Here is a 13,918-nt window from a genome sequence, read left to right as displayed (position 1 = left end):
AGAAGGAGTGGATCATGTTGCAGGAATAGCTGACTAAGTGAGTGTGTAAACTACATTTCTAAAGCACTTCTCACAGCTGTAGTTACACAGTGCTTTAGAGGAGGGAAGATAGAAGACATAATGTATAAAAGAAGGACATGAGGTGCACAAACCACAGAAAATAAAGCTATGAGATCAACACCAAACCAAAGTAAAGATGAGAGTTTTAGTCACCAGTGCCATTCAAGATGCCGAGTCATCATGCTTTAAAAAGACCAAAACTACAAGCTTTTTACCTCCAAGGTGAGCGTTCGTATCAATTTACTGGACTTTTATTTATATGTGTGATTTGTGCCTATGATAATGCAGCCGCACATACTTTCTACATGTCAGAGTTTGGCAAAAATATATGTGAATACATTCAAATACTTAGTAAGTGACATTTTCTAGTGATAGAAAATGTCACTTACATGACTGACAATGCAGTTTAATACAAAACCAAACACACCTCATGCACATCTCAAATATTTGTCACATGCGTCCTGCCGTTTTGGATAAACAGTGTGCTTACCTGCCCGCCTAGCTCTTAGCGTGTAAATCATCTGTTAATCCAGCAGTTTGCCTCTTTATCCCTGTGAGTCTATCCACACAAAGCTCCAATCCCGCCAGCTCCATCTGGGCTCGGCGTTGCTCTATTGATTTCGATGCTTATCTGCAGAGTCTTACATAAAAAGACTGACCGGCGTTATCACTATAGATTCTGGATACAAGCAGGATTTGTGATGAGAGCAAATTTCTCCTTTGCAAATGATATTTCTGGCTCAGATGTGATCAATATACTGTGTTTTATGGTTAAAGTTACAGGCAAGCATTTATGAGCATAAAATAATTAACAAATAATTAACATTCAGCTAAAATTACTGTAATTAGTTAATAACAACTAACCAATGACAGCATTTGGTCAAGTAAAGCTTCAGGCAGCATTAAATACTAAGAGTATTTGCTTGGTTTTCTTCATTTTATATAGTTGTAAATCAAATATTTTGGGTTTGTTTCTTTATTATTTTGTTTCACTGTTAAGACATAACTTCAAGGTGTGGAAAACAGGAAAACTTGGGAATTTGTCTAAATGTTTTGTCATTGTGCAAATGATTAAGTGATGCATCAAAAATATTCAATAAAGAAAATAATCAAAATCCAGCCTTATAAGTAATGTAACACACACACACACACACAAACACACACACACACACACACACACACAGAGGAGAGGATTGAGGCACAGAGCCCAGCAGGTAATAAGAAACTAGTATCCTAATGAAGTGAAGTGGCTCTCCATCTCCTGTCGGGAGGAGGATGGATGCAGGAGAGGGCTGGAGGTTAGAGCTGTGGAGGATCGGTGTAGGCCGTACATTAACTGCTACTAGAAGGATTAGTTTACTAAACGGCTGCAAAAGGATGCAAATTAAGGAGGTGAGGAGGGATGAGGAAGAAATCAGAGAAGCAGGGATGAAAAAGCAGATGTCGGGGAGTGGTGGAGCACCTGGATGGAACAGCTGTGGGATCTAAGGATGCACATGCACTTTTGCAGCCTCACAGAAGCTTCTGACTGACAACATGTGTCCAGGAGACCAAGTTCACCAGCATCATGAGCATCAGGAGTTTCTACACCAAGGGAAACTGATGGGTGTAGCATCTGTGGCACCTCTGCTTGAGGGTAGCAGCTTGAGGCCATATTAGCGCCTGCTAGCATAACACACCCAAACTCCAGACAAACTGCTTGTGGTCGAGTTGCATTGTGGGTAATGTAGAAGCCACTGTCCACAGATAATGTTATAGGAATGCAATATTAAATCTCTTTTAATGCAGCATTACCAATGATAAGGATGGTGATACATGGGGAAACAGAGGGAAAACAGGAGAGGGAAAAAGAAACCTGGTGGGTCATGGCAAAAAAGAGGACATCCATGCACACTTTAGACTGTTAAAGTCCCTTCCATGGACTGGTTTAATGCCTCAGTATGTCGATATATATTTATAAATTGCTTAAATCTGTACAATTACATGTTTCTTATGCTTATGAGCAGCCAAACACTTTGCTGCATCCTACACGTTTTCCCCACTTCGGGAGCTTAGGCATGATGTCGGAAATGGTGCCTTTCCCATTTCTAAGCTCCCACTTCCAACCATGAAAGAACACAGCATCCAGCACACGGGAGGAACTGGGTGATCTAAACCAGGAGAAAAGGTTGTAAAATGAAAAAGAAAACAGCTTCCAGCTTCTGCCATTCTCGCACACAGATGCTGGAGAGTTTCTTCAAAGGCAACGCTCAACATTACCATTTCTCCCCTCTCAGACACATTCCCACATGTACACACACACAGACACCGAACCCCCCTCGCTGTTTCCCATCAGCCAGTGAAATGTGGGTTAATGAGGCACCACCCGGGGGCACTGTCAGCAACACCTACACTCAGAGGGAGGGGAGGCGCGAGAGTGGGCGTGGGTCTGCGAGACGCTGAGCGCGGGTAACATCAAAGGTGGAAGAGTGGAGGAGCACAGCTAATTAGGCAGAATGACTGTGGTATGTGTAGAACGACAAGCCTCTGGGGAGATGAACGGAGTTGTACAGTAGAGACGATTTACTCTTGCAGCTGAGAGCTCAACTCTGCAGGAATCTGAAACTGGTTATTTTGACCTGCAGAGTTAAGAGCAAAACTGCTATAGATAAAGGCTGGCTGTGTGTTGAGTAGTAGCAGGAAGCAGGGGTCAGCTTTGCTAGAGGTGCATTAAGATATCTGAGGCCTTCTTCAGCTTGCTCAAATGTACCCTGCATAGGTTCTGACCACTAGTAGAGCTAAAGAGTATAGAGACGCATGCAATTCACTCCCTGCTGTCACTTATACAGTATTCTGCTGATTGAACCAAGGACCGCAGCAATGCCCTGACAAAGACAGTGAAGAAGTCTGCATGTAAACATGGATGTGAAAAATGATGGTAAAAATTGGCTTGGCAAACATTCTACAAGGAAGGTACGTAAACAGAAGAACTCCTCAGGGCACCTTTCAACTTGACTATCATCTCCAGGGGCATCAGAAATGAAAGCAGCCCAAGCCCAAGTGCGGGGTCTCCGCAGCCACTTTCAACATTGCTGCAGCAGCTACTCGTGTGTTTGTTCTAAAATACAAGCAAATACTCCAAACTGTAGAATGGTAACTGCCGAGTCAAGTCTTACTGCACTCCATTATGAAGTTAAATGCACTACGTAAGGTAAAAAAAACATGACCATATCACTTTATAGTGTGGCGGTAAAGAGCAGCCTGCACTGTTGTGTCCTTCTTCTTCTGTCCAGGTCATCTCGGTCTCATTCATATTTCATGTGTTGGGAGGTGGAAGCATCACAGATGAATTATACAGCGAGAAGATGACCGGGGAGCAAACACTCTGCTTCTTTTGCATGAGGTTTTTCATGAGCAGCACAGCAGATCAGCACATATTCAAAGAGGACAAAAGGGGGAGCCTTCTCCGCCGAGGAGAGACGGTTCAAAGGAGCCAATTCATGCAAATGATGACCGGAGCTATCATGAGATATGAGGCCTTGTAATAAAGATAAAGTGCTCAGAAAAGACTGGAGCTTTGAAGTGATCCGTGGAGGGTCTGATATTATGCTTGATCTGGTTGTTATTTTAAATGGAGAGTTCTTCAGGTTTACTGTATTATTCATTTATCTAACTGGATTTCTTGGTTGTTGTTCAATCCATATTTTCTCTTTCCTTCCATAAAGTGTCAGGATGTGATTGTATTTGAGAAGGGCCTTTTCTGCAAACATGCCTTACTGAAATACACTTTTCATCCTCACATTGTTGCACCAAGTATTGAAAGTTTCAGCTCTTGTTTTTTTCTTCCTTGACTATCAATCTTAATCTAAACTATCTTTTACATTTTAATCATACTTTCATGGAGTATTTTATTTAGAAAAATCATTGGCAGCTGTTTTGATGATCAATTCATTGTTTCTGGCATTTTTCAAGCAAAAAATGACAAGCTTCAAATATCAGCCTGTCAAAGGTGAAGATGTGCTGCTTTTCTTTGTCTTATTCAGTGTTTTTGGTGCAAACAGGTTAAACAGGCATTTATGTCGACATAACATGAAACACCTGAAATGATACCCGGGTCGGGAGCCAAGGTAAGAGAAAGAAACACAGACAGACGCTGACACAAACACGCACACACACACAATATCTCCAATATCTGTGGTCAATGCTAGACACAATTGACGCGCACGTCTGTGGCTCATGTTTAATCAATGAAGCAGCAAGCCATGTAATTACCCAGAGATCACAGAGGAAAACAAGTCCTGATAAAAATAGGCATAATCTCAATAACAGTGCATATGCGTGTGTGTGTGTGTGCGTGCCTGAGTATGTATATTTGTCACTCGATCAAAAGTGTGGTTTTCTGTCACAACACAGCCGGCCTCTCCTATCCACTGATGCAGGGTTATGGATCTCACTCAGCTTGGTAACTTGGTGGCTGCATCCTTTACAGCCACAGGTAGAGACAGGCTCCACACGCAATATGTAATGACTTACATTACGGGGACCTGCACAAGGAAGGCGAGTCCCCACAATGTGACTGTGTAAACAGATTAATGTCCCCACAACGTAAGGACTACATGGTACACACACACACACACACACACGTCATTAGGACAGGGTTTAGGTCCCAACAATGTTGGTGCTTACACCCGGAAAGGTCCCCAATAGATAGTAAGTACACACACACACTCACACACTCACTGACACATGCACACACTCAGTCAGGCACACACGCACACACTCACACCCACCCACCCACACACACACCAAGTCAGACGACTCAGCGTCTTTTAAGTGGTGATTACAATGCCGTGTGACAGTTAAAGTTCTGATCTTCACACGGGACGTCTGATGAAGCTCTAAGTGTGTGATGTATCTTTTCCTTTGAGGGAGCGAAGCATCATCGTCATCTCAGAAGCACGAGAGACAGAGGGAGAGACATGGAGACAAACAGACAGAGACAGAGTGTGTTTTAATGAGTCATCCCTACATGCAGCTTTGTATAATAGTGCCTGCAAAGCCTGAGCACAGTACTGGCATTTCAGTGACACAGAGAAATAACGAGTTCAGGATGAGGCCACTCGCCCGAGGCTGAGCGCTCTGATGCGCCATTTCGAACCACAAGAACATCCTCCATATCTTTTGTCAGTTCCCTAATTCATCCCAAACTGACCCAGAATCTGAGAGTGAACTGACTTAGACTGCTGAATGTTTCATTAGGTTTCTACAAAATGTTAAGCTTCAGCCTGTGTTAAACGCTCTCACAGGATATTATGCTCTATAATTGGATGTTTTTTAAAGGCACGCAGCTTAGGAGGCACGGCTGACTTATCTCCTTCGGCTATAATGTACACAGGCTTGTGCAGCTCTGTGTTTTATACCAGGAGAGTTCATCCATCCAAGCTGTAGAAGTGCTCCAACTGTCAGTCATCTAACACTTTCAAAACAAGACTTTTACTTCTGGAGCCCTTAATGTCTGAAAAAAGTCCCCCCACTTCACTCATGGGGGATTCACCTTCTCAGGGCTTCATTGTTGGCATAAACATTATTTCCACAGTGAAACTATATACAGTATATATTAAAACATATATAATGTTATGACTGATCTGTCTTCCTTTTTGCTTTGTGTGCATGTTACTGGAAGAAGAACTGATGTTTGTATGTGCAATGACCCAAATATCTGGCATAAATTCAGTAGCTGACCAACTCATCAGATCATCAGAATCTATCTATCTAATATTTAAAGATGCCTTGTTAGCCTAGAAAACACAGCAGCTCCGGTAAGCCAAACAGTTGAAACCATGAATGCTATATCTGGCTCTAATTACTTCACAAGGCCAATGTTTGTGCTCAGTCTGTGTGTGACCCACACACACACACACACACACACACACACACACACACACACACACACACACACACACACACACACACACACACACACACACACACACACACACACACACACACACCCCAGGGTGTTTTCTTGTGACTGTTGTCATTTCTGCAGGGGATCATAATGACATCAGCAACAGCAACACCTACATCAACAAAACATCAACAGGCAGCTCACATTCATATCCATATGCTCTCATACACATATACACACATGCGTGCACGCATGCACATACATGCGTGCACGCGTGCACACGCACACACACACACACACACACACACACACACACACACACACACACAGTGTCTGACCTCATTCCTACAATCTGTCTCCTGGGAGAAAAAGGAAGAGGTGGATGAAAACATGATATCAGGTGAGATGAGGGGAGAGTATTCAGCCGAGGAGGTGAGAGGGAGTGTAAGAGGAATACATGATAAAAGCCTGATTGGACAGAAGAGGAGGAGAGTTTTCAGTGATTAGAGAGAGGGATAAGTAGAGACAGAGGTAGATAGAGGTATCACTGTCGTCCCAGGAGTCGCGTTAATAAACAAAAGGAGGGTAATAAGGCAGGAGAGGATTTGCTAGGCAGCAGATGGCTCAGTGAGTCACTCCCATCACTGGGAATGAGGGGAGACAGGGAGATAAGAGAGGGTGAGGGTGGACAGAGAAAAGAGAAACAGAGACTGATGATGGCGGCAGAGAGAAAAAGAGAAAACCACTCATGTATACCATCAAAGCACTTCTGCCTCTACTTAACTGCCTGTCACTCAAGAAAGGAATAATCAGATTCTGCTGTGTTTTATTTACCCACTGGATCACAGGCAGCTGAATAAAAGAGGCAAATGTTTCATTGATGCCTTGCTGTCAGCCTCTTTTCAAAATAAGAGACCCTAGTTTATTTTAGAGTCGATTTGAAGTTGGCTTTTTTGGGGAGTTCCTAAACGAGACTGTCCTAACCAGACAGGCACCACTGTTTGTTTATCGGCCCTCCCTCTCCAAGCATGTAGGAGGACCTACAGAGGCTGAAAAAATCACAAAAACCATCAACTCTCTAGAGCCGGTGTTTGGTTTGTCCGCTCTGGGCTACTGTAGAAACACAGCGGTGTAACATGGTGGAGTCTGTGGAAGAGGACCCGCTCCCTCTGCAGATACAAAGGGCTCGTTCTCAGGTAACAAAAACACGACTCTTATTCTCAGGTCAGATTATACACTGATGGAAACATACAGTACTTATCGTTCGCATCCACAATTGAAGACCGAGAAGATTCCCTGAGCTTGACCAAGCAGTTCTTGATTTGATTTTACAATTGATTAAAAAGTGGGTAAAAGAATAATGTTTCAGTGATGTCTTGCTTCTGGCAACTGAAGAGCCTCTGTTCAGAATAAGAAACCCTCCTTTCTCAGAACCAGAACTGATTAAAGATGACACCTGATTCCATCCAGACAATTCAAGAAGAATACTGAATATGTGAAAAAGACTCTATGATCCTATAAAATAAAGACTGCCAAGATACTAAATCAATTGTTTTCAATTCAGCCACGTGTTCTCGCAGTCATCCTCCTTTCTCTGGATCAATGCTGCCCCTTGACCTTGCTGAGGGGGTGTCAATGTTTTCAAAAAGCCTTTGTTGTCAGCTCATTGTCAGCTTTAACAAGGATCCATCAGAGCTACATCATGGCCTGGTTATCGACCGACTGGCTCCTACAGACGCCTATAAGGATCTGTTTCTGCTGAAGGCATTCTGGATATCATCGCATGACTCACACCTTCTTTGAAGAGAGGGAGAGAAAGAGGAGGAGGGAGTGAAATAAAAGAAGGGAGAGGAAAGCAGGAAAAGCCCCTCTTCTTTCTCCTCCAGAAGCCAAGGACATGCTCGTAATTGGCTTAAACTGTATGTGGAGAGATGAGAGGAGAGGAGAGGAGAGGAGAGGGGAGGAGAGGAGAGGAGAGGAGAGGAGAGGGGAGGAGAGGAGAGAAGAGGAGAGGAGAGGAGGAGAGGGGAGACAGGACGAGCAGGGAGAAGAAGGGGTGAGAGTGATGAAAGGGTAGAGCTGCAGGGATGTGAAGATTAGCAGCATGGAGGAAGACGAAGAGGAGGGAAATGTGTGTGGGGGGGTGCTTCTGCGTTGGGACTGGGACAGCCATTGATCAGATTTCACCACAGTTTACAGGGACCTGACTAACCAGCATCAACACTTGAAGGCTGTATGACCACAGCAGCGGATCTGTGTATTTACATGTGCAGTGTAATGTAACAGACTACGGCCTGGGTGCATCTTCTTTTTGGGCCAGTGCCAATGCATGACAAAGGCCTGGCACACATACCAAAATGTTACTCAGTGCCCAAGGAATTATGTTCATAGTGGACACTTCTGCACATAAGTGATGTCCGATGCCAGCTTTCATTGGCTGAGTGCCAGTTGAAGGAGCAGTGTGCCCTGAATCGTACGCAGCAAGGCAAAAATAAAGGAGTCACAGATCTGCAATTAATATTCTTTAAACTGCAACTACTAGAACCTCTTTGCTCTGCCTTTTTAAGCTTTGCCACATCAGCTACCCTCACCCTAACCACACCCCTGCACCTATCATCCTTGGGACGTGGCCCATCTCTCCTCTAAACGACACCTACTGTATAGTTTGTCATAGCCTTTACCTAAGCATTAACAATATTTTAGCTGCCTTGCACAATTAAAGATTTTGTAAATGCTGGTATCAGACTTCAATATTGATGTTTTTGAGCATAATTTAGCCACAAGTTTAAAGCCAAAAGCAGAAACTGTCTGACATTAAACTCCAAAATGTAGCCACCACAGAGTGGAAGGAGAAGATGCAAATGACTACAAAGAAAAGACAGAGAAGGCGAAGATAAAGAAGAGAGGCTTTCACTCATATCAGTGAATCGTCACATCACTCACACGCTGTCTGTCTGTCTGCTCTGAGCCATCAAAACACTCCGAGCTCCAAAAATCAAACCTGACATCCCACACTGGGTGCCACTTTATATTCTGACCAACACCATACACAAGATCCTCCCGCAAGATGCTCCAATAATAGCTGAAATATGTCTGCAGGCTGATTCAAAACAATTGATGCTCGAAGAACAAGGCTTCCCGTTACTCATTCTGACTAATATATTCCAAAGGACAAACTCAAGTGCCATTTAATTAGACACAAAGGCAGCTAGCAGCGGCCGCTAAAGAGTGGCTGCTGTATCTTTTTATCAATGGCAGATGGAAATTCCTAATTACTAACCCCAGGAAGCCTTTTGGTCGTCCTAACCGTTGGGTACAGAGATGATTAGCCTCGCGTGAACCTTCTAAGCCCAGAGTCCAAACCTCTCTCCTCCCACTCCCAGGCATCAATATCACTATGCAAAACCTGCCTGTGTCAACTCAATTTATTTTCCAATTTCCCGCAGGGTGAAAGAGTACCTCTCTCTCTGTCTCCCTGTCTGCCATCTATCACTCTGCCGCCCTCTATTTTCTGTTCCTCTTTTCTCTCCATCCCTCCATGTGTGCACTCCTCTTGTCTTGTACTTGTCTGTTTTGAAATTACAGCTCGCATGGTGTGTTGTCTTCCTCCTCCACATGCTCATTCAGAGGGAGCAGACTGAAGCAAACTACTCACGCTTTATGTAAGACCTGAAACAATTAGTATCAATTACGTGCACAGTGGACTGACAGAAAATTAAACAAGAACGATTAAGCGTGAATCAATATCTTTGTATTAGCAATGAATCAAAGGACTAATGCGAAAAGAGTGGCTCTCAGTGATGAACCCACAGAGATACACAGTACAGAGACGACAACCAACTCCACACCTCTACTGAGTGGCCTCTTCTAGCTCGTAGTTTTGGTTTTTCTGCACATTTACCGTGTGGTTCGGTCTGAGCTCCAGCAGCATCAGACTGAACATGACGTGCCCGGCAGCAGACAGCAGACACACACAGCAAGAGGCTCGCTGGTGATGACAGTGGAACATTTAGCAGCAAAAAAAAGGCCACATATGTTTCAAATTTATATTCATCAGGTGGAAACATGACTCCAAATTTCTGATGACTCCAAATAAATGATATCATATCATATCATGTGTAAACGGGCAACTGTTGCTAACATATTAGCCAGACGTCACACAGACATGTCAGCGTTTTTCCAAGAAACCAAGTCATTTGTCGAGCACAAACATCTTATATTCTTTGCTTCTGAGATGAATAAAGTTGCCACTTCTCTGTGTTTATTAATATCATAACATTATTAAACTCTTTTGGGATTTTTATATATATATATAAATAAACAAACTCCTTCGGTGAGGTCTGCATAAGTGAAAGCTGGTTTTAAAGAAAATATCTCTTCACAGTAAAATTTATAAATGTAGACACTGTTCATTAATAAACACCTTAAATCCACTTACAAATCGAACAAACATTTATTAAATGTTTATATTAGGTTAAAGTAAAGTGTTGCCTTTTTCATACTGAAAAGGAATCGAATCAAACCACATCATCCAGCCCTGAATGCACCTATACTTTACATATGAGGCCACAGACCTGGCCAGTTGACACACACACACACACACACACACACACACACACACACACACACACACACACACAAACACAAACACAAACACAAACACTGGGGCTGGCCGGCTGCACAGGAACACACTATCGACCAACCAGGAATTTACCAGCCACAACAATTAATCTTGTGGGAGGCGGGCAGTGACTCTGTGTGTGTCTGCCTGTGCGTGAATTTCTAAGTGCACCTCTGAGAGAGAAATGGGGCGAGACAACAGGATAAGATTGAAGGTATCTTTTGCGACGACCGCCCCTGACAGACGCTCTCACACAGCCAGACAGACCACATACACACCCAGACACAAGATTTTAGAGGGTCAACCAGGCAGGAGGAGGAGCTCCACACGTTTGCTCTGCACCTGCAGATCATGTAGCATTTTCAGAGCTGCCTGAGCATCTAAACCAGGTTGGATCTATTTATCTCCCATTTCTTCTCACAGACACTTCCACTCTTTGAGTCATATCTGCAGGTCAAGTGAACGTACAAAGAACAGGCTGTATCATGCTTGATATGCAGTATGAGGATCTGAATAGGCAAACAGAAGGTTGTAAAACTGAGCTGAACTGTCAGAAGAGCCTAAAAGAGCTATCTGTGTCCATGCAAAGCATCACATTACACCTGCTGTCATCCCCTGACTTTCCTCCATACAAGGCTACATAAATTATTGAGCGATCCCTGCTTTGTCAACTACTACACCTCCGATTGAGCAGAATAAATATTCAACTTGCTTTAAGACATGATCCATGTCTACAAAACGCGTTTCCCAAGATGGAGCAGAGGGAGAATTTGAGTATAATGATGCCATCATGCTGAGAAAATAGAAAAGAGAACACATGCAGTCCTGTCACTCACAAAGCAGAGCACATGCTTCCTCTTTATCCATAGTTTTTCCACCAGCAACAACTGTCTCCACTCTGCAGCTCTTTCCTTCAGAGAGGCAAAGCTGCCGGTGCTACAAAACTCCTCGCCACGAGAAAATAAAAGCCACAACGCTCACAGTCGTATTTGCAGGTTTGTGTACTCACCTTTGTTCCGACGGAGTGCGAGTTTGTTGCTTGGCGTGTGTTATGAGCTCTGCAGCGCAGCGGGCAGCCTCTCCTCTCCGTCTCGCTCCCACTGCGAGCTGGAGTACAGTGTGCGACAGAGTGTGTGTGTGTGTGTGTGTGAGAGAGAGAGAGCTCTCTCACTGGCTATTGTTACAGGGAAGGCGGCCAAACTGAGCATGCTCCAACATGAACAGCCCTTGTGGTTGGCATGGAAACCGGGAAGCGGCTGTCGTGCTCGAGTTGTGAGGTGCTTTCTGCTCCAGACACACACACACACACACTCACACAAAACAAAGTGCAGGCAGGTGCTGCTGCAGTGTCATCATCTGGCCACGTCTCAACACTTGATTAATCCGTCATTCTCCGTCATTTCATTCTCTTCAGGCGGACTGAAGTGACAGCTGCTCTGCCAGCCGATAACCTGGATCACATGCAGGAGTTCACACAGTGTCTGGGATAAAAGCAATCCACCACGGTGGAGACGTCTCCATTCCATACCACAAACAGGACCAGTAACAACAGAGACACTGGAGCTCCTGCCATGATCACATGATGCATCATCTCTCCATGGAAACATTTAGTTACAGCTCTTTCCTCATGAGACAGCTTTTACATTTTTTGGGGCAGTATTTTATGCCTTCGTTGCTGAGTCGACAGTAGAGAGACAACAGGAAATGAGGTTGAGAGCAAGTTGGGTAATGACATGCAACACAGACTGAACTCAGATCAGGGATGATGCCGTTAATGGTTGCCACCTTATCTCCAGGCCACCGCAAAGCTCCACTTTTTTAATTCTGTGGTTGACCCCAACACAAACCCTACCTTCAGAACAGCCGACTCTGATTTCTAATTTACTGGGAACTACAGTAGTGCAAAATATTGTAAATAGTATGGCTAAATTATGTGTCTATACTGAAAAAACTGAGAACCCCCTCTGTGTTAAATAAGATAACGTCTCTATATTGGTCACATGCTGAGTATGTCTGATTAAGATGCAATGTTGAAACATCCTATAGATTTATTTAGTCTAGCTATACTAAATAAATCTTTTTGGGAGACAAAGACAAAGCTCTCTAGTGGCGGAAGGCAGCAAAGGAGGAAATAGTGTGACAGAGTTTTACAGCCACGGAAATGCAGGAGAACGATGGATGGGTCAAGAAAACATCTGTTTTAAATGTTGGTTGGACAACGAAGGTAATTATTTTAACCCAACCTTGATTTTTCCCTATCCTAACCAAGTCTGTGTGTTGCTTAAATTTCACAAAAACCTGAGCCTTTGCATTGTTGCATCATAAAACTGGTGATGATGTCATCCTGCCGATAGAGGCATCGAGGCGTCACATCATGACTCACAGTGGTGAATTTTGTTAGACGAAGGAAATGATCAACACCACTCTTCCTGGTGATTCGAAGATTTCTTCGTCTATCATGAGTTATGAAAATGAATGGGTTGATAGATATTTCTGCACTTGTCAAGTAAAATAACACCAGCGTGACTTTAATATAATATTTCTCTATGCTACCTCTAAATCCCATTTTCCTCGTTAATATGCACATTTATTTACACAGCAGGATGCTCAAAATCTAATCAGATCATCTGCTCTGTCGGAGGAACATGTGTTGTAAAACAGGCGACACATCAGACACCATGCAAGAGCATTGTGTAACTGTCCTGCAGAATGACGCATAGCAAGCCGGTGTGTTGTAATGACAGCGTGTGGTGTGTGTGTGTGTGTGTGTGTGTGTGTGTGTGTGTTTGGCATTTGCCGGTTATATAGAGAGAGACTCCAGGGGCATTCCACAACCCTGACTTCCAGTGGGAATAATAGTCATGAAAGGCACCATGCGGGCATCAGACAGATGGCTCTTGGCGTGTTTGTGTCCATGAAAAAATGAGTACAAGCAGAGCTGCGGATAACTGTCAAATAGAGACAAAATGATACACAAAATATGGGTCACTTCCAGCCCGTTCGTACTGCCAGAATTACACCAAAGCCCAACCCTTTCTTTTGTTTCCCCCATTTACACAAGCCAAACTTTAAAACACCACTTTCTTTACTTGGCTTATTTTGGTCCAACTCCACCGTCCACTGTGAAAGCGAGAGTGCCAGAGCAAGAGAGGAGAGCGATATCAGGTGCCACTATCAGCAGTCAGTGCAGCCCACAAACTGTACGAGGTGTGTTCACGAAGCACCTACTGTTCTGCATCTCAGAGCTAATTGCCATGAACAGAGATTCGCTAAAACGCTCCAGGCTGTTTCTCATTTCTCAAGCATTCCTCCAATATTTAGCAGCTCCATCACACATCGAACAATCAATA

This window comes from Chelmon rostratus, chromosome 13, assembly GCF_017976325.1.
Source record: "Chelmon rostratus isolate fCheRos1 chromosome 13, fCheRos1.pri, whole genome shotgun sequence".
In the NCBI taxonomy this organism is placed as follows: Eukaryota; Metazoa; Chordata; class Actinopteri; order Chaetodontiformes; family Chaetodontidae; genus Chelmon; species Chelmon rostratus.
Note: the sequence above shows the minus strand (reverse complement) of the source record.